Source organism: Euphorbia lathyris, chromosome 5 (assembly GCF_963576675.1).
Source record: "Euphorbia lathyris chromosome 5, ddEupLath1.1, whole genome shotgun sequence".
In the NCBI taxonomy this organism is placed as follows: Eukaryota; Viridiplantae; Streptophyta; class Magnoliopsida; order Malpighiales; family Euphorbiaceae; genus Euphorbia; species Euphorbia lathyris.
This window is the reverse complement of record NC_088914.1, coordinates 9,906,498-9,929,456: the sequence shown is the minus strand read 5'-3', so window position 1 is coordinate 9,929,456 and position 22,959 is coordinate 9,906,498. Positions and strand designations below refer to the sequence as shown.

The window sequence follows — 22,959 nt, the reverse complement described above, 5'->3', positions numbered from 1 at the left end:
CTTTGTAATAGGAATCGACAAAGCAGGTTTTAGATTTCTATCTCTCCCTCTTATCTTTTGCTTTTATATTGAATTGAAGATGTTTTTCCATTATTCCTATTGCTGTGATTGGTTTGTCTATGAACTGATCTCCATCCAATTTGGGATGAGGATGAGATTGATTATATGATTATGTATGATTAGGGATCTAGGGCCTTTGATTGATCAGTTTATGCATTCTTAATGCCTTGAAATTGTCAGGAATAGGATTATTGCTAGAATGAGACTCGATAACGATCAACTAGCCTGCTTTATGTATATACTGTGCCTAATGCCTATAAACCTGACAAAGATAGGATTATAGATAGATAAGAACCTGACCATGGAATTATCTATGCTGAACTTGTGTAAATCTGACCTCGCTAAAGACCACTAGGAGTGCGGCTTCGTGGCTGGGCTACAGCTTTAGCCTTAGTTGCCAAAGAACCTAATGATTTGCATGACCTAGGGTATATGCCTAATCAAGCCCGTCACCCGAATGCATGTGAATAGGTTAGATAAATCTTGATCACATTTGTCTTTCTTATTAGGGCAATTATCGTCAATCACTGGTAAAACATAAATCTGAACTCCCTAAACCCATACATAGGATTTAATCAAAGGATTCCTCAGCCTAGATTGTGTCATCCATTGATTCACCTTCTACCCTGTCAATTGTTCACTTTATTTTATTATATTACTTCTTTCAATTTAGTTAATTAGTTTTTCAAAACCTAAAACTTTATTCAACCCTCTAAACAATTAGATCACTCTAGGTAGATTTACTAATTATAACAAATAGTCTTTGTGGTTCGATCTCGTGCTTAGCACAATATTACTTGTTGCGATAGGATACAGTTGTCCTATTAACTGCTATATATTTTACGAGCATCAAAAACCCTAATATCAGAACTAAATGGTTCCTTAGTTTAAGATTCTTTATCTAATTGTGAGGGTTTCCTAGCTTTTGAACCATGTTAAGCCCAAAATATACCTAAAATATCATCAATATTTACATCAGTTTTGCTATGAATTCGTGCTGATTATATCTATTTAGAGTACTTTTACATCCGAATATGTTTCTTTCATGCAAGGTACCTAAATATTTGGTAAAATCCAAATAGGAGCGAAAAGAGATCAAAAACAAAGGAAAAACCCTACGAAAAGAATCAAAGATGAAGAAAACCAAACACACCGAAACGAAGACGGAAGACAAAGTCGGATCCGGGAATAAACACCCGTGTCGCGACCGAGATTCCCTATTCTCGGTCGCGACACCCTGATCCCAACTCTTCCTCCTTTGCGTTCTGAACACTTAAAACTTCTTCCCTAATCTCGGCTGAGATTCTTGAATCTCGGTAACTTCAGATTTCCTGTCAACACTCATTTCACATTTTTAAACTCAAAGAAAAGCGTCCGTTTGGGTGGATAGAAACATCTCTTCACAACGGATACGATCCTTCAATCACGACTCTTCAACATCTATAAATAAAGAGTTGATTCAGAGTTGAAATATATGGAGAGAAGATTTAGTACAGAATTTATGCAGGAATTCTGAGTCGAAAACGATTCAGAGCTAGAGGTTTAATTTTGTAAAATCAATCTGATGTACACACATTGTTTACCAATTAATTACAAACACAGTAGCAATTAGATTTAGAATAAGATCAGTTCAATATTAGTTTACATTTTGGTAGTAGAAGTACCCGTCTCTATTCCGAAGATTCAGCGAGAAGAGTAAGTAGATGATTCGACCCCAGAGCCTGACAAACTCGTACGAAGTTTGAGAAAAGGATTGACAACCCAGGACTCAATAATCCCTCTTGAATGCTTCCATGCTTTCTATTCTCTGTAAACTTGTATCAATCCACAATTCATCTAATAAAGTTCATGCAATTCATTATATTTTTATGTAGCACTTCTGTAACTGATCCGAAGTGAGTTCTAGTGTTTTCATTAAAACGTAGTTATATTCAAAATCATTACAAGGAAACTTTGTTGAACACTTAGGCAAATTAATTCTTATGCAAATAAGTGTTAATTTGATTAAGGTAGCAATCTATCCCGACCGTAGGAAGATTGTCTGCGGTTCAAAGCCTTTTAATTGAAGGAGTTTACGATATTACACTTTTATAATAATACAAAGTTTAAAGTTGATTTCTTTGCTTAATGCAAACGAACATAATAAATCTCTTATTTTAAACACTAATTCATATTCAAAACAGAATTGATTTCTAACATTCTACATATTCTAGCCTAATTCTTATTCTATCAATCTCAAAACCAATTTCAAATAACGATTATCTATTTCTATAAACCTTAAGTCGTATTTAAACTACACATAAATAAGTTTTTGTCGGAAAACGTTCCCTGTGGGATCGATATCTTTTTATTACTACAAGCGAAACCGTGCACTTGCGGAAATCGCTCAACAAGTTTTTGGCGCCGTTGCCGGGGAACGCCAAAATTTTTAACAAAAATTTAGATTTTTCGTGTTTTATTTCGAATCTAGGTTTATACATACTTACTTTAACTTTTGTAATTTATTAATTTTAATTTACTAACGTATTTATTTTTCAAATTCTATTTTGAAGGTAGTTTCGGTTCTTGTAAAGATTTCAAGTTCATGCGCAGTTCTCGAAGTTCAGGCATTGCACCAAACCTAATTGACCCAGAAATTGAAAAGACCATTAAAAAGAAAAAGAAAGACAAGAAAAACAAAATTCAGAATCACAGCCAGAAAACATGGCAACACTTATGGATTACGCTAGGCCAGGAGTAGCCGGTGTAACAAATAGCATAGTTAGACCCCAAATAAACGCACACCAATTTGAAATTAAGCCCGCTTTGCTTAATATGTTGCAAAATAATGTAACATTTTATGGGTTACCTAACGAAAATCCTAACACCCACTTGACAAATTTCTTAGAAATTTGCGACACTTTTAAAATAACTGATGTGACTGGCGAAGCAATCAAACTTCGTCTCTTTCCTTTCACTTTGAAGGATAGAGCCAAAGAGTGGTTAACTTCTATGCCAGGCGCAACATTTGAAACATGGGACCAACTAGCCCAAGCGTTTTTATCAAAATATTTTCCTTTAGCAAAAACCGCAAGAGTCATAAAAGAGTTAACATCTTTTTCTCAAAATGATAATGAAACTCTTTATGAGGCTTGGGAACGTTTTAAAGAACTTCAACATTTATGCCCACACCACCAATTGCCCGATGCGCTTTTAATGCAGACATTTTATAATGGATTAAACCCTACAACTAGAGGTTCATTAGATGCTATGTCGGGAGGGTTATTTATGAAGAAGACATCAGCCCAAGCAAAAGAACTTTTGGAGGAAATGGCAATCAACAGCAGTATGTGGCCCACAGAACGTGGACACATACCGGTGGCAAAACCATCATCCTCAAACATATCGTCAGTTAAAGGTATAGTGAATCTTGATCCAGTCGCGATGTTACAAGCCCAATTTTCTGCCTTATCGCACAAAATTGATAGGTTTATGGCACCGTGCGATGCCATCAGTAATCCAATCCAAACGGATGTGGATTATGAAGGTATGAGCGAGATCGAATAGGTAAATTTTATCCAAGGGCAAAACCAAACTAATAATCCTTATTCTAGTACTTATAATTCTGGATGGAGGAATCGTCCTAACTTTAACTGGAGAGATAACAACAATAATGCAAATGCTAATCAAAATCGTAACAACAATTATCAAAATCAATCAAGAGATACGATTAGCACTTTATCTTCTTAAATCGACAAATTCATAGATGCTATCGGTGGAAAAATAAGTAATCACGACGATGGTTTTAAACGGATCGAAAATAAATTCGATCAGCTTATTAAAAACCACACATCTAGCATCCATAATTTGGAGGTTCAAATTGGTCAAATTGCTAAATCAATTCCATCCCGAAAAGAGGGAAGTCTTCCCAGCCATACGGAAGAAAATCTGAAAGAGCATGTTTAGGCTATCACTCTTCATTCGGGTAAAAATTACTTAGGTCCGGAAATGCCCGGAGGTTCTACTTTACAAGGAACTGATTTACCAACGAAATCCAAAGAAGATGATTTAACAACAAAAAGTTCACCTATTGACTCAAGTACAAAAACATTTGTACCTAAACCACCTTTTCCACACAAAGTCCGAAATAAAGACTATGACAAACAACTTTTAACGTTTTTAGACAAACTTAAAAATTTGCATATTAATTTGACGTTTATGGATGCGATAACACAAATTCCTAACTATGGTAAGTTCTTAAAAGATTTAATTTCAAAGAAAATTAGTTGGGAAGGAATTTCATCCATTTCGCTAACTGAGGATTGTAGTTCAATAGTGTCAAACAATTTGCCCACTAAACTCAAAGATCCCGGATATTTTACCATTCCGTGTAAGTTGGGAAGTGAGGATCGTAGCAATCGTTATTCTACGTTATTTTCATCATTTTCCTTAGCCTTTGTTTGGGAGTTTGGAGGTTAACGGAGGTGAGAGTTAAAGGAGGTAATGGAAAGGGAAGGGAAGTGATGGAAAGGAAAGTTAAAAATTGACCTTGTTTGGGAGTTTATAGGATGTAAATGAGGTTAAATGTTTAACTTCGTTTGGGAGTTTAAATTTGGAGGGGAAGGAAGGTTAAATTTACTCTGTAGAGACAAGAAATTTTAAAAAAGTTTACGTTACTCCCATTAACCCCCAATTTGGAGGTTAGAGTTAGTAAAGATTTAACCCCATTAACCTCTATTTACTCTCAAAAAATAACTCCCAAACAATGTTAACTTAATACTTAACCTTCCATTACTTCCATTTACTCCCATTAACCTCCTCCCAAACAAGGTCTTAATTTATCATATTATTATTGAAGAAAAATGTAAGTATCTATTGTTTTCTCTTCGTTTTTTTCTTCAGAAAATCACTTTGCGTAAACTAGTTTCGCGAAGGTCTGCAAGGGGGAAGAGCATAAAATGTGACGATTTGACTTCGCAAAATCCATATTTCACGAAGTAAAATCGTCAAATTTCAGTCTCTTCCTCCTCGCAGACCTTCGCGAAATCATATTTTCACGAAGTAAAAGCATCCTCTTTATACTCGCAGACCTTCGCGAAATTTCAGTCTCTTCCTAACACGATTAAATTTTTCTGAAGGTGGTTGAATACATAACATCCCTGTCAGGAAGGCGGTGTACTGGGGTCTAGAGGATATGAATTTCCTTCCTGTACAGGGATAAATTTCCATCAAGATTGGTCATATTGACTTTGAAGTGATTTGTTAGGAGTTTATTGTGACAATCTTGTTGTAGAGTTAAGGTGGAGAACATGTGAAACATCCATCCCAAATTGTAGAGTTAAGGTGGAGAACCTGTGAAACATCCATCTCAAAAGGTCTGGACTTCCAAGATTGGGAGAAATTTCCATCAAGATTGGTTACATTTACTTTGAAATGATTTGTTAGGAGTTTATTGTGGCAATCTTGTTGTAAATTTTGATAACGTTATGATTTTAATGTTAGAATCCCTTGTTGTTGTGCCTTTTTTATATACCAATTCGCAGATTTCACAATATGCAAAGTCTGCTAAGTTAAAAATGCTTTAAAAACACGTCTTTTGTCTTCATATATTTTCACATATTGTGAAATCTGTGAATTAAAATCATCTACTGAACCAAACATTATCTTCACATGTTTCACAATATGCGAAAATCTGCGAAGTCAGACGGGATGGAGAAAGATGAAAGGCTAAAAAATTTCTAAGTGCTATATATATATATTAATGGTATCTTGGGAAAGTCATACAAAAATAGTCTAGATATTTAGCAGGTTGAGTAAATGGGTTAAATATGTAAATGGGTCTCACATTTGACCCAATCTTATAATTTTCCCGACTACTAATCAGTTATATAGTTTGGTTATGACTACTAATTAGTCATATAGGTAAGAAAAGACCATATATTAAATAAAATCAGAATATAAAGATTGAACAATGAAATCTAGAGCACTAGTATGCACTCCATTAGCCCTGGCATGGAATAGGATGCCCTTGCAAGTTCATGGGCAACACTATTTGCAGAACGATTAGCAAAAATGATACTAATATCATTAAACGAATGAATCAACCTATTACAATCATAAAAAAACAAGACCGTAATAAGACCTGACGGCAGATTGATTAAGATCTAAAACCACCACCTCTGCATTGGCTTCAACAAGACAGTCGTCCATACCCTTTCTATTGAGCCAACTTATATCTTACTGAATGTCTATAGCTTCCCATACACGAGGTAAGAAATCACCCCACACATGTTTGGGAAAAAAACACAAAACTTGCCATTGCAGTCTCGTAGCATTGCCCCTAAACCCAGCAGACCTGATCAAAGATAATAGAGACATCCACATTTAGTTTAAAGCGAGCTGGAGGAAGCCGTAACCAGTGAATTGCATCCCGTACAGACCCTGCCCCACCTGTTATATAGTTTGGTTATGGCTACTAATCAATTACATAGTTTAGTTATGACTACTAGTCAGTCATATAGTTTGGTATATAATAATATAAAAGTTGTTCTTAGGTTGGTTTGTTTCACCTATTGTTTACGGTTTCGATTGACTGTTTGTTGTTGAAAAAAAACTACTTTTTTAAAAAAGTAGAGATCTTCTACTTTTGTGAAAAGCTACTTTTATGTATAAAAATCAGGATTAAACCTCTGTTTGGGGCAAAAAGTAAAAATTATTACATAATTAGTTATAGTTGAAATTTATTTTCATTAAAGGGGCTGTTTTTCAACCATAGTTAAATATTGTACTTTTTTGTAATTTTTTTACTCATTAGTGGACAGGAATGGATTCCTGCCCACGGATGGGGCAGTGGCTTCACGCCACTGCCCCCAACAAATATTAAAAAAAATTAATTATTATTTAATAAAAATATAAATAAAATTTATAAAATAATTATAAAAAGAAATTAATTTATATTTTATAAAAATAAAATTATATATTATAATATTGTTATTAAATTTTTTTTATAAAAGTTTAATTAAAATTAGAATTTAATTTTACTTGGAAACGTTAGAATTAAATTTACACAATTTTATACGTTAGGGTTAAATCTGTACTTCACTTGAAACGTTACGGTTAATATTTAGTGCATTACTAACAAAAAAATATTTAGTATATTAATAACAGAGTAAAATATTTTAGACATTTTAAATCCGAACAGCAACAGTGATACAGATCAGTTTTATCTGAAAGTTTTAATCATAAACTTACAAAGAATACCAACTTCTCTAGCTAAAATAGAAGGAGTGAATCCCAAGTTTCATGGACTAAATCCATAGGAATAGTGAAATCCCCATTGTTGAAGGTGAAAACCTTAACAAACTTCACAAGGAAGAAGATATAATATTGATTGATAAAAAGTTTTTTACATTACAAAGAGAAAGAGATGAATTTATATCATCTCAAAAACCTAATTGCCAAATTACATAAAGGGTAAATTACATAACTAATTAAAATACAAAGCTAAAGGGTAAATTGGGTTAATGGTAAAGGGGTGGCATGATTGTAAATAAAGGGTGGTAGAGTTGTAATTAGGGAGTGGCAAAGGTGTAATTAAGGAGTGGTCCCAAGCATGAAGAACTTGGGGAGGAAGTATTCTTCGGATGAGGCACGCCCCGCGTAAATCTTCTTACGCTCCGCGTGAGTGCATCTCTGAGCTTGAATGTTCACGAAGGTGGTCTTCACGCTCCGCGCCATTGGGTGTACGCCCCGCGTATATGCCCTCCTAGAACCGGTTCTCCTTGAGGCTCGACCCACGCCCCGCGTACTAGACAACACGCTCCGCATGGAATGCCCTAGTGATTCCCCGTTCCACGTGGTCCTCTTCCTTTCTCTCGGCTCCGGATTCACGCTCCGCGTGTTCTATCCTATGCCCCGCGTATGAGTGCAAGATGCCCTCATCATACTCCTATTCTTCAAAAGAGTTGGTCCCCAACTCAACTATAGAACAAGAATGGTGCTTGGTAGGTACTATCCACTCCATAGGTTGTTGGTTTCCCCTTCTCTTCATGAGCTCTTCCCACACCTCAACTTGTGTCTTGCCCCGTTGCTCATCCCCTATAATGCTTGCCTCAATATCCAACCAACATCGAACGGAATATCTCGATGAAGTTATCAAACCAATCTGTCCCAATGTCTTAGAAGCTCCCCCACACTCCCACGACATGTTGAACCGACCAACCCCGGTCCTCCTCCATCTCCACTTCACGAATATGGACATTGGTCACAACTTTCCTTCGCTCATGGTCGATATCAAATGGAATATCACGACGGCACTTGTCAACCCACTCCATAGTGACCTGAAGCTCACTTGTATCAACTCCTTCTTTGTCTTGGGTTAACAATCCCGCGGCTTCTCGAGTCGCTTCTTCACTAGCTTGGTTACTATCCCGCCATGCTTGAGTTTCTCCCATTTTCTCTACATCACCCGGACGGCCATTCCCATTCACCAAATACTCTTTGAAGCCCAGTCTCTTCACCATAAAACTACTTCTCAATGACTCCTCATAGGGTTGATGTTCCCTCAACAAGCACAACACATGCATCTCAATCAAGAACAAAGTAACAAGTTCCGAATTTACCAAGCGGGAGGCTCGGTTCATTCCTAATGTGCATGTGCTAGGAATCTCATTTCTTCCTCGAGGCGTCACATCGTACTTTTCATCCGTTTCCTTTAAACTCAAGCGACTATGAGGAAGACGTAGCATACGACCTCCGAGATCCCATGCAATGTCACGTGGTATTTTCCCTAAAGGTAGAATGCTCCGCGGTTGTCCGTTGAAGGACACATACTCCCCATCTTCGGACGTTGGCCCCACATCACCACTTAACTAGCTCAATGTTGAAGTTCCCTTCCCCCATCAATCTCCTCTCCTATATCATCTTCTTCTTGACCATATGCCATTTTGCGTCCCTCTTTGTCCCCAATATGTTTTCTCCCATGACCTATCGTTCCTCTTGGCTTCCCTCTATAGCTCAAGCCGACTAACTCACGTGCCAAGCCGCTTGACTCAAAAGACATGCAACCACCCAACATGGTTGAGCCACCAACATCTCTCCCATCTCCATAGTCATTAATCTCTACACATAGTGTGATTTCCTCACTCGCCTCAAAGAGATCTGTTGAAACACCTTTCCACATGATTTTGATTTGACAAAATTATTTAAGTTAATCCATGATTAAGGGGCAATTAAATTTAAGTGCTTTGATTTAATTGTACTAATATATTTGTTCAATGTTGAGTATAAATATAAATGAAAATAGAAATAAAAAGTAAGACATGATGAAGTCAGCATGAGAACACAACACAAGCTGAGTGAAGTACAACTCAGCATAATAGAAGATAAGTCATCTTCAGAACAAAAGCTTCAAGATGAAGCTGATCACAGAAGCTGAGTGAAAAGTAACTCATCATAAAAGAAGAGAAGTCTTCTTCAGAACTATATCTTGCAGAACAAAGCTGACCGTGGAAGCTGAGTAAAAGGGAACTCAGTATCAGAATTGGCAACAATCAAAGACAACGGCTATCAAAGTCAAGCTGAGTGATCTTCAGGACAACGCGAATGATCCGTCTGCTAAAAGACAAGATCCGACAACTATCTGCACCAATAATAGAAACCTTAGAATTACGCAAAGAGTCAATTTTGAGATGCATGGGTCAACTGTCCGCTAGCTAAAAGATGAAACCTGTATAAGAAGACAAACCTACGAGAAGAAGACAAGCCTGGCGCCTGCCGAATTCAGACGACAGGATTGGCCTGCAAATCTGAAGCTGACTAGAACAATGTCGGAAGAAAGAGCCGTTTGAATCCAACGGATAATTCCAGATTCAAATCATTTCTGCTTCAGACCTCAACTATAAAAGGACAAGCTCATTCTTGGATCCTTTGTCGATTGTGAAAACAAAAAGAGAACAAAAGCATACATACAAAAGCACACCAAAACAAGAAAAAAGATCTTACACCAAATTTCCATATCTGTGTAAAAGCTAGAGTGATTTTTGTAATCATCCAAAGTGTTCTTTGTCTGAAAAAGAACAATTTTGTATCAATTGTAAAATTGAGAGAGTGGTGCTGAGTACTCGGTTTTAAGTACTCAGCGGTAGAGAAATCTAGGTGTTCGGTTATAGCACTTAGTAGGAGTTGAGTAGATGAATAGAGGAAGATACTCTTGCATATTCAACTTCCTTGTAAACGGTTTGTGCTCTACCTTTAAAGAGCTCAGTATTGGATTGAAAAAGCCCGGAGGGATTCTGGGGACTGGACGTAGGCGGAGAGGCCGAACCAGGATAAGTCGTGCTAAGTAATCTCTAACTCTCTTTCAATATATATATGTATGTGTTGCTTGCTATATTTACTCAGTATATAAATTGTTTAAACTGACACTGAGTAAATCAGAGTGCTGAGTTGGAAGCTGACCACAAAAGTGTCATTTCCCAACTCGCAAGTAAAACAGCTCTAGTCAGTTTCTGACTAAAGCCGTCTTACGCCTCACTCGGCCGTGCTGACCAAAACTGAGTTGTGAAACTCAAAGAATTATATTAAGTCAGCATAATCAAAACGAAAAAGTTATATTAGTTCCTAACCCCCCGCCCCCCCATTGGAACTAATCACACGGGACCAACAACTGGTATCAGAGCTATATAGCTCACTACTCAAAGATATAACTATCTTGAGCTGATCCCGATAAATGGCTGAGAACAGCACTCGTTTCCTTCCAGGGAACCAAACAACACAGATACTCCCTAAAGGATTATATCAATTAGTCGGCCTTCCCTATTCTTTGGATCTAATTATACATTCTGGAAGAATAGGATGAAGAACTTTATTCAAGCCACAAACATGAGTGCATGGCTTGCAATAGTTCAAGGCCCATATGTGCCTTATAAAATTGTTAACAATGAGAAAGTTGTTAAGAGTGAAACTGAGTGGTCAGAAGATGACCTTAAGAAATTACAAAATAATGCTTCGGCTATCAATATGCTTCATTGTGCTCTAGATGCTGCAGAGTACAATAAGATTTCAGGTTGCGAGTCAGCGCAGGAGATATGGAAGAAGCTAGAGGTGACCTATGAAGGCACGAGCAAGGTCAAGGAATCTAAGGTAAACCAGCACATGAGACTCTACGAGCTGTTCGAGATGAACAAAAACGAAGACATCTCGGAGATGAACTCAAGATTCACAAATATCATAAATGAGCTCAAGAGGCTCAGGAAGAATTTCACTGAAGAGGAACAGGTGAAGAAAATCTTGAGAAGTCTGCCCAAGAGCTGGCAAGCTAAGAAAACGGCTGTGGAGGAAGCCCAAGACTTGACCACGTATAATTATGACGAGCTGATCGGATCTCTGCTGACTCATGAGATCTCTATGAAAAATTTCGAAGCAAAAGAAAAGTCAGAGGACAAGAAGCAGAAATCTCTTGTCATGAAAGTTGACTCAACCGAAGCTGACTCGTCAGATGATGAGGAGATGGCCATGTTTACAAGAAAAATGAAGAAGTTGTTCAGAAAGAACGACAGGAACAGCAAGAGGCCATACAAAAGAGGCGATAGGTACAAGGCTGAGTCCAGTAATAGCATATATAAGAAGGACAGCTCCAAGCATGTCACATGCTTCGAGTGCCATCAAACTGGGCACATTAAGTCAAGCTGTCCTAATCTAAAGAAAGAAAAGAAGGGAAGTAAAAAGGCAATGGTGGCCACATGGAGTGACAGTGATGAGTCAACCTCATCTGAAGCTGATGCAAATGAAACAGCAAATATATGCTTCATGGCGGATGACGCTGCTGACCACACTCGATCTGAGCAATCTGACCTATCTGAAGAATCTGAACAGGAGGGATACTCAAATGAGGTAACTTCCTTACACTTGCTTAAAAATGAAATGGTTAACGCCCTGAGTGATTTATATACACTGACTAAAAAGTGTAACAAGAAAATAAAGGCACTCAGCAGGCGGTGTGACGAGATTGAAGAGGTCAAACTCAGTGACCTTCGATATCTTCTCCAAGACAACTCAACTTTGCATAGCAATATGGAAATCATGCATAAGTTCGTCTCGGAAGTCCAATCAGATTCAAAGAAACTGAGAAAGGATGTCACAAATCTACAGAACCAAATGAAAGGTTCAAATAAATCCCATGCTGAGTACTCAGGTACTGCTCAGCGTAGACAATTCACTCAGTGTGACTGTTGTGGGAAAAGATGACACATAATAGATGTGTATTGGTATAATAAGCGGAAGGTCCAATGTGACTTCTGCGAAAAGAAAGGCCATACCACTAAGGGGTCGTTTGGTTCAAAGTTCAGAATCGGAATAGGAATCGGAATCGGAATGGTATGGAATCGGAATAGGAATGACTAGTTATTTCTTTTGTTTGGTTGAATTTGGAATCGGAATCCAATTATTGAAAATGTTTGGTTCAAATTTTGGAATCGGAATCGGAATCGAAAAATAATGAAATAAAGAATTATTAGATAATAACAATATATTATATAATATCTTTATAAAATCATAAAAAAAATTTCAACTTTATATAATATAATTTTAGTTTATATTTTTCAGTGATATACATGTGTACAAAAATATACAGTGATATACCATAGAAAAAATATACAGTGCTTTAAACCAAACATTACTAAATTTCAAAATTTTAAGGATATATTTTGTTAGTGCTTTAAATAATAATAGATAATTATTTTCATTTCTTAAAAGAAAAAAACGGACAAAGTAGTGGAAAAGTGGGAGAGAAATGCAGGAGATATGAAGTAGGGAATCAAATTTGATTCCTTGCTATTAAGGAAGGAATGGGTGATTCCCCTATTATACGGAATCAGCTCCCATTCCCTCTTAAATATTATTTAATCAAACATGAAGAAAGGGAATTGGTTATTCTCATTCCCATTCCATGGCATAATTTTAATTAACCAAACACTTCCTAAGGTATGCTGGCATGCTCAGCACAATGGTGCTGATCATACTCAACATTACCCTAAAAGGGTAACTCATTGTGACTTCTGTGGTAAAAATGGTCACACTATAAATGTATGTCGTCACAAAGCTAAAATTGATATTTTACCTGCCTATGCTAACAAACGAGGACCCAAAAGAAATTGGGTACCTAAAAATGAATAGTTCAAATTGCAGGTGAGCCTGAGATGCGCGGAGAAATCCAAGTTATGGTATATTGACAACGCATGCTCGAGGCATATGACTGGTAATGAAACTCAATTCATCACACTTGAATGTAAACGAGGTGGAAACGTAAGCTTTGAAGACAATAAAAAGGGTAAGATAGTAGGTTCAGGTACTATCGGAGGTAACCCCACTATTGAGTCAGTCTCCTTAGTTAAGGGTCTCAAATATAACCTATTGAGCGTAGCTCAGCTGTGTGACAGCGGTAGACAGGTTATATTTGATGCTACTCAGTGTCGGATACTCGAGGGAAAAACAAACAATTTGATTTTAACTGCCCCTCGTGTTGACAATGTATATATGTTGAGTTTAGAAAAACAGTTTTCCAAAAATATATGCTTAGTATCTAAAGAGGACAACTCCTGGCTATGGCATAGGAGACTTGGTCATGTAAGCATGGACCTCCTCGCCAAATTAGCTAGAAAGCAACTAGTTGAGGGATTGCCCAAATTAAAGTTTGAAAAAGATCAATTATGTAATGCTTGTCAGCAAGGTAAACAAACGAAAACGTCTTTTCAAAGTAAAAACATTGTCTCAACCAAGAGACCATTGGAATTACTACATTTGGACCTTTTCGGACCTGTCCAGCCACTCAGCTTGGGCGGTAAGAAATTTTCCTTAGTCATTGTAGATGATTTCTCTCGGTATACTTGGATCATCTTGCTGAGTAGCAAGGATGAAACATTTGAGATGTTCACAACATTGATTAAAAAGCTTGAAAATGACAAAGACCTAAGAGTAGCTCATGTTACAAGTGACAATGGCGGAGAATTCAAAAACCAACAGTTTGACGAATTCTGTGAAGTCAGTGGTATTGACCATAATTTCTCTGCTCCTAGAACACCTCAACAAAATGGGGTTGTTAAAAGGAAGAACAGAACAATTGTCGAAATTGCTAGGACAATGCTGAGCGAAAAATAGGCTTCCAAAGTATTTCTGGGGTGAAGCTGTCCACACAGCATGTTATATACTGAATAGGGCTTTAGTTAGACCTATACTCAAGAAAACCCCCTATCAACTTTGGAAAGGACGGAAGCCCAACATTGACGACTTTCGTGCCTTTGGGTGTAAATGTTTTATACTCAATACAAAAGATAACCTTGCAAAATTTGATGCTAAAGCTGACGAAGCAATCTTTTTAGGGTACTCAACTAACAGTAAAGCATATAGGGTGTATAATAAACGAACTCAAGTTGTAGAAGAGTCGGTCCATATCGAGTTCGATGAAACTGACCCTGCAGGAAAGACAACTCAGTCCGCCGAAGATGAACCAAGCTCAGCTTCCGCTGACCAAATTGGAGCCGCTGAGTCATCAGTACAAGGGCTGACTAAAGGTAAAAGTGAAACCGAAATTACCTTTGCTGAACAGTCTACTCCTGTAGATATTATAGAAACACCTATTTCAAACAACTCAACATTACCCAAAGAAATAAAAATTCCAAGAGGACATTCGGAGAAGTCCATTCTTGATGCTGCTGACAACAAGCTGATGACAAGAGATCAGCTTAGAAAGTATCTCAGCAATGTTGCGTTCGTCTCAGTACATGAGCCAAAGAACTTCTCAGAAGCTGAGCACGATGAACACTGGATCAATGCTATGCAAGAGGAGCTTGATCAATTCAAAAGAAATGATGTATGGGATTTAATACCAAAACCTATGAATCAAAAGACCATAGGAACTAAGTGGGTCTTTAGAAATAAACTAGATGAGCAAGGCAATGTAGTAAAAAACAAAGCCCGACTTGTAGCCCAAGGCTATAGTCAGCAAGAAGGCATTGACTACGGTGAGACCTTTGCTCCTGTTGCTAGAATAGAGGCTATACGAATATTGTGTGCATATGCTAGCTATATGAACTTTAAACTATATCAAATGGATGTCAAAAGTGCTTTTCTTAATGGATTTATAAACGAAGAGGTTTATGTTAGTCAGCCTCCAGGGTTTGAAGATCCAAAACTTCCAAACCACGTTTATAAACTCAAGAAGGCCCTATACGGCCTGAAACAAGCACCACGTGCTTGGTACGAGAGGTTGACCAATTTCCTATTGACTAGGAGCTATGTCAGAGGCAAAGCTGACACAACCTTATTCATTAAGAAAAAGGGTAAAAATACCCTACTGGCACAAATTTACGTAGATGATATAATCTTTGTTGCTACTGACGAATCTATGTGCAAAGAATTTAGTAAACAGATGCAATCTGAGTTCGAGATGTCAATGATGGGCGAACTCAACTTCTTCCTTGGTCTTCAAATCAAGCAAGGGAAGAACGGCATCTTCATTAGTCAGTCCAAGTACGCCAAAGAAATGTTAAAGAAATTCGATATGGAAGAATGTAAGCCCATATCAACCCCAATGGGTACTAACACTGTCCTTTGTGCTGACGAGAAAGGTAAGTTAGTAGATAGCAAGTTATATCGAGGTATGATAGGCTCTCTACTTTATCTTACTGCTAGTAGACCTGACATTCAGTACTCAGTATGTTATTGCACAAGATATCAAGCTGACCCCAGAGAATCTCACCTTATAGCTGTAAAAAGAATTTTCAGATATTTGCAAAGCTCATTAATGCAGGTTTATGGTATCCAAATACAAATGACTTTACACTTATTGGATACACTGACGCTGACTATGGACGAGATAAGCTAGAACATAAAAGCACTTCAGGAGGATGTCACTTCCTAGGAAGCTGTCTAGTATCTTGGTTCAGTAAGAAGCAATCGTCAGTGGCCCTGTCAATAACTGAAGCTGAGTACATTGCTGCTGGAAGCTGTGTGGCTCAAGTCCTATGGATAAAGCAACAGCTTGAGGATTATGGCGTAAAAACAGAAACGATAGAGGTCAAATGCGACAACAAGAGTGCCATTGACCTATCTAAAAATCCAATCCAACACAGCAGGATGAAGCACGTCAGCATAAGGCATCACTTCATCAGAGATCATGTACTCAAGGGTGAGATCAAGCTGACCTATGTTCCAACAGATGAACAGCTTGTGGATATCTTTACGAAGCCTCTAGCTCGTGAGAAATTTAACATACTAAGGGAAGCTATCGGTATGTCTAATCCTCTCCAATAAAAATTCTATGTTTAAATTGAATGATGAGTGATTACCATGCTGAGTGATTTGTGTTAAATTAGTAACTATTGCATGCTGAGTCAAACATAATATAAAATCACCCTATGCTAAGTAGACGTACATACTGTGTGATTGTCTTAAGCTGAGTTACTAAACACACGAATAATTCTTCTACGTAAAACTGACTACTCAGAATTTCAAACGTTTAAAATTCTTAACACTGAGTAAAAGATCTGTTGCAAAATTAATACTGGCACGCGTATTAAATAGCCACCTAGGATGACGTAAGAGCAATAATTAGAAAACACATACGCCGATTGTGTCATAAATGCCAGAATCATTGTCGATTGATTATCTCGAGGTCAAACCGCCACTTCAACGCTTCAGATCAACTCGACATTACTATAAATAGTGGAAGAATTCCCACTCGTGTCTCTTTACACACACAAATTCTGGCATTCAATCCTTCTCTCTCTTGAATCCCAAAACCTCTCAAAACCTCTCTAAGAATCATGTCTAACGATTCACAAAATATCTCCGGCGCCGGTTATGACGACAACCGCTCCGATGAAAACCCTCCATCTCCTGCTCAGCAGGAATACGTCGAGACTCCCACCAAGTCTTAAGGACACGGTCAGCATGACCAAACTCCGAGCAAGAGCCCCCAAGCTGACCTTGCAACCTCTTCAAAAAAGAAACAGAAAAAGGATAAGGGAAAGAAACCAATGGAAAGAACCTACTCACTAGTCTACAACAATGTCAGAGGATACAAGGTCGACCATTCCTGCTGGTTCTCTAAGGGATTTGTAGAAGCTGAAAAACCCTTCTGCGAATGGATCTCTAAAAATGGCTGGACTGAGCTATTTTCTCTTCGAGAAGCTACCTACCCAGAATTGGTAAAGGAATTCTACACCAATTTGAGAGCCGCTGATGATGACAGGGACTACATGGTCACCAAGGTCAAGGGGAAAGAAATCTTCGTCAATCCTCCCTATCTCGCTACCCTGCTCAAACTGACCGACAAAGGAACCAAACTCAGAACCACGAACGATCACAGCAAAATCGAGTATCCAGTTGAGTTCTGTAAACCCAAGTCCCACAAAGGAGAGATTGCAAGCACTTCTATGGGTCAGAATTAGAAGATGGCCCACTACATCCTGACCAACTTCATCTTTCCCAAGGTCAACTCCACATCCTCCGCGTCTAACTTCGAGCAGTGCTTTATCTAGCACATGCTGACCTACCAGCCACTCAACATGTCGATTTTCTCATTGGTGCTTTCCAACGAAGTACTGGCACCCTTAGGTTAGGCTCACTAATTACCAAAATCCTAAAAGACTATCAAGTGAGCTTAGTAGAGGAAATCAATGTCTAGGGTATGGAGATTTCAGCTGGCATACTGTTCGGTTTGGCCTACGACCAACCCATCGTACCCAAGAAAGGCAAGGGAGCCGCGGTTGAAGAAGCACAGGATGCGTTGACCAAAAAGGGGAAGAAAGTGTTGGTTAAACCTGCTGACCGTACTCGGTAGGATAAAAAGCGGAAAGCTGACCAAGCCGCTAAAGACATCAACTCAGCTCTAAAGAAGCTTCAGATTGTGTCAAAAGGAAAGAAAGCTGATGCTGAGCAAGGTCAGGATGCACCTAAGTCAGCAGAGCAACAAAAAAGGCAAGTTGAGGCTGAAGAAGAAAGTGAGAAAACTCCAGAGCAACCATTGCAGAAAAAGAAGAAGAAATCTTCGGAGTTAAAGCTAATCGATGCACTACCTCTTGACTGTGTTGTCTCTAAAGACTCACACTTTGTCAGAAGTCAAGAGATTGATCTTGAGAGAACCCCTGCTGATCAAGAAGAAGAAGAACTGAGAAACGATGAAGGTCAGCTTGACATTGAGGAGACAGATGATATTGAGCCATATAAAGAAGTTGATGATGTGCAAACACAAACAGCTGATGTTGAGCAGGTTGAGAATCCAACTATGCCGAGTAAGACAGTTGATACTGAGTCCACAGAGAAAGACATAGCCGTGGAAGAGTTGAATGCTGACCTTGGGGTGAACTCATCTTCTGAGTCACTTGACTCCATTCCTGCTGATCCTTCTCCTCCAAAAGTTAGCACCGGAAAACGACTCAAGAGAAAAGCCCACAAGTCTCCTATCATTGATCTTCTGGATGATTCACCACTAAAGGAACCAATCTCTGCCCTTACTACACTCCAGTTTCAGTTCTTCAGCAATACCATTGAACCAACTTTGGAACAACACAAGGAAAAGCAAGCCACTATTTCTCAACCTGAGGAAGAAGCCAAGACTCCTGAAGATCCAATTCCTGCCGAGCAAGAGCTCGAAGTCCAAGCTGCTCAAGACAATGAGCGAGTAAAGGAAAATTCTACCCAAGTTGGCTCTGAAGTGCCTCTTCATGCATCCACTCAACTTCAGACCAATGTTGTGCAAGTCAATATCTCTGCCGATCCACCTCTTCCAAATCCCTCAAGGCAGAATGAAAACCAGTCAGTTCCTGTTGGTAATCTGAATCAAAGTCCAGCCGCTGACCATGCTGGCACATCTCGTTCTGGACAGCACTAAACAACTCCTCCATTCGGTGTTATTCCAATTCCGGCCGCTGAGCATCATCCTGATGGGACTTACGCCTACCTGCATGCAACTGAGTCTGGGAGAAGAATCATCAACTCAGCTCAATCCCTACTCCAAGATCTTAATCATGCTCATGCCGATGCTGCTGGGTCTACTCATGTTGAGCCAACACAGATCTCCTCCGTCACTCAGCTCCTGGCAGAAATCAAAGGTCTCAAAGACTTGCTGAGTGTCATGACAACCTTCCAATCTCAACAACCCAAGCAAGACTCCATCATGAAGCTGGATGAACTTCAATTAATGATGGTGAATCACATGAACTCCCTCCAAGGACAAATCAACAACCTTTCCTCTGAGCACTCAACTTATGCCACCTCTGCTGAGGTTAATCAATATTTCACCCAGCTAAATACTGAGCAGACCAGAACTCATGAGTTAATCTCCTCTTCCTCCCAATGTTCCATTGAGCAAATTAGTGAGGTTGTCCGTCTACTCAACTTGAGTAAGGAAGAAATGGAAACTGACCAAGTAAAGACGAATGAAATTCTGAAGTATTCTCAAGCCACACTTAACCACGTCCGCAATACAAATGCCCAGCGTCAGTTCTATGATTCGTCTCTGCTCAAAATGTACCATCAATCATTTGCCAAGCTGACAGACTCCATCACTTGGATCGGGAAATCACAGGAGTATCTTCTAAGTATGCTCAGTGCCTCTCTTTGAATCCCCGCTTCAACTCTGGATGATGGCATGACAGTTTTTGACGGCCTTCAGCTCAGTACAAGTCAACTCCAAAAGTACTCAGCCCTACTAACTCGTGTTGTTCTTCGTGATACCTTTTCTCCTCCTCAACCCGATGCTTGCAAAATGGGGGAGAAAGAACAAGCTGAAGCTGATGGAATTCAGCAAAACTTGGGGGAAGCATCCGGGAGTCAGCAACCAAGATCTGCCAAAGCCAAAGGGAAAGGCAAAGTTGATCACTAAGCTCAAGTCAATAGGAATAAATAGATGTTAGGGATTATAGCCAGTTAATCAACTGTAGCGCAGCGAAATTGCGGTTTCAAATTTATTTCTAATTCTTTTAATTTGATCTTTGTCCGTTAACCATTGATTGAATAAAACCTTTTGATCCGTTTAAGGATATAAACATACCCGGACTGTCTCTTCTAGAGACGGCTGAAGAATCCACAAGGTAGTAAGATCTCCGTAGTCAGGTGCACGAACAGCTATTGAGCTAGAACCGGTGCTAGCCGAAGAACGAAGAAGAACTGGAGAGATCTTGATATTTGCCAAAACAAAACCCACTTTCAAGTGGAATAGTTGAGACGAAAATCAATTTGATTTTTGCCTCAATCTTTGTGGTGGCCGAATGAGTATTATGGTTAATTAGGTTTAGAGTGTTTTAATTTATATATGTAGTGTATTCCTAAACCTAATTGGTTTAGGGTTAATTGGTTAATTACAAAACTAATCCAATCCTAATCTAATTACATAAATAAATACCAATAATATTTATTCTATGCAATTAATTATGATTAGATTAAATTTAATTACCTCAATTAAACAAATAACACTAATTAATAAATTAACGTATTAGTTTAATTAATTATTCACCGAATGCAATATTATTAATTTACAAATTAATTAATTACATTCCGTAAATTAATTAATCAATTAAATACTCAACTTCTAAAACCATTAATTAATTACATTAATACAAAGTATCAATTAATCAATTAATCAACCACTAATTAATTACCTTGACATTTTATTGTGTCAATCAATTAATAAATTCTATCTCTCCAATGTACCGTTCTATAAGTTCTAACTCAGATGTTCGATGTGCACGATCCTACGGGACTGTCCTTAGTTAGCAGTGGGCTTATGGCTCACAGACAGTAAGTGGGTTCTAGCAAACCATTATTGCCCCTAACTAAGATATAGTTTCAGCAGTCTAAAGATGCAGAGACCCTGTAGTTATCTCTTAACTTCTTTTACCATTTGATATCGATATTATAAACTGGAGGCATGGCGGCTGTCATCCTCTCTGATGTTTATGATGTTTCTTGATCTTAAGTAGATTGATAAAACAGATAAGTAAACTACTTATCAGGGTGTGGCCACACAGTTATCAATCTCACTTATCAAGTGGCCTGTGATATCATCTCACTATTACATGAGTGGTAATTCCATCACTTCATTATCAATACCAACGTGTTCACCTGATCACCCAATCATACCCGTATTTGGCATCCTGTTACAGACCTGTTAGGCATATATCAAAGTGAACCGGATCCCACATTGATATTATAATGAAATTTGGTCTGAAGATAGTTAGACACCTACTTAAGAAAACTAATGACACAACCACCATGTAGTTTTTCTCGAGCGGATCGATCCAGTCATATGTATACAACATGTACCCATATTCACAAATGACTTATCAAGTGCTATGGCTAGTATCAATTACTACCATACAGTCGTCGAATATACAAGTCTGTGGTCCTAATCATTCCCATGATAGAATAGACTTGGGATATGGTTTTACGATTATCAATCAATGGATTCTCTATTCATATTATAGCACAAGATATAAATGAACGAGATTAATGCCTTTATTAATGTGACACAAATACATTTTATACGAACCAATGCCTATGAACTAGGGCACACCAACAGTCTCCCACTTGAACTAGTTCCAAGCGGGTATTGCCCTAAACACTATAGATCTATTACTACCAATTGCCTTGGTAAACTGATCAGTGACATTGTTCTCATTGTCAACCCTCTACAATGTAATGTCACCGGGTAAGGTGTTACTATCTAAGTACGCGTTTGGATCTCTTGTGTGACATGGGATCTAGTGCTTGTGCTATTGTCCCATTATTGTCACAGAAAACATCAACTGATCTTAGGAGAGTTTGACCTACTCCTAAATCAGTTATGAACTTCTTAATCCAAACTTCTTCCTCTGCATCATCGCATGCAACGATGTACTTAGCTTCCGTCATAGAATCGGCAATGGTTGGCTACTTTAAGGATCTCCAACTAATGGCATCGCCATTCAGGAGAAATCCATACCCAGTATGTTACTGGTTATCATCCTTAAAACCTCGATCAGTGTAACCTGATATTGCCATTCCTCCTACTCATCAAATACTAAGAAAAACATCCTTGGTATGGTTGAGGTACTTCAGGATTGCCTTGACTATCTTCCAGTGTTCCTTATCGGGATCTGACTGGCACCGACTAGTCATATTTGGTGCAACACGCAACATTTGGCCTTGTACATAACATAGAGTACATGATGGATTCTTGTCTATGTACGATGCTTGACTCAAGCCTAGAAGTCGGTTGGATCTAACCTTGTAGATTTTGACCGGCTTCTCCTAAGTCTTTCATTGTGAAGCATTTACTCAACCACTGCTTGATCTTGCAGTGTTAATATATTGCCTCTAATGAGCAGTATGTCACCGACATACAATATTAGGAAAGTGGATATGCTCCCACTGACTTTCATATACACACAGGGTTCATTAGAATTCTGTACGAATCTACTTGAAACACCACCTGTATAACCGGTTTAGCCTCCTCAATGTTTTGAGGATCTATATCGGTTCCCAAAGCATCCTCAGCATAAGCTGCAGGAGTTGGTGAGTCTTGAATCTTAGCGAGATCAATATTGCTCCCACTGTCTACTTTGGAAAGAAATTCCTTTTCCAAAAAGACTACAAACCTAGCCACGAATGTTTTATTCTCAGCTGGGTTGTAGAAGTAATAACCCTTAGTTTCCTTAGGGTGACCCACGAACTGGCATTTAATAGATCTGGACTCTAGTTTGCCACTTATCAATTTCTTGACATGTGCATCAAAGCCCCAAATCTTCATGAAGGAAACGTTGGGCTTTCAGCCCGTCCATAATTCATATAGTGTTCCTTCAATTGCCTTGCTCGGTGTATTGTTAATTATATGAGCAGCGGTTTCCAAAGCAAATCTCCAAAAGGAGGTAGGGAGAGAAGCTT

At 38.5% G+C, this 22,959-nt stretch overlaps 1 non-coding gene across 1 annotated transcript; it reads right to left on the bottom strand.

Moving 5' to 3' along the window:
• Positions 1–3,132: 3,132 nt before the first annotated feature.
• Positions 3,133–3,239, bottom strand: LOC136231429 (small nucleolar RNA R71). Its single transcript, XR_010689815.1, has one exon. It is a non-coding gene; the product is annotated as a small nucleolar RNA R71 (small nucleolar RNA).
• Positions 3,240–22,959: the final 19,720 nt, after the last annotated feature.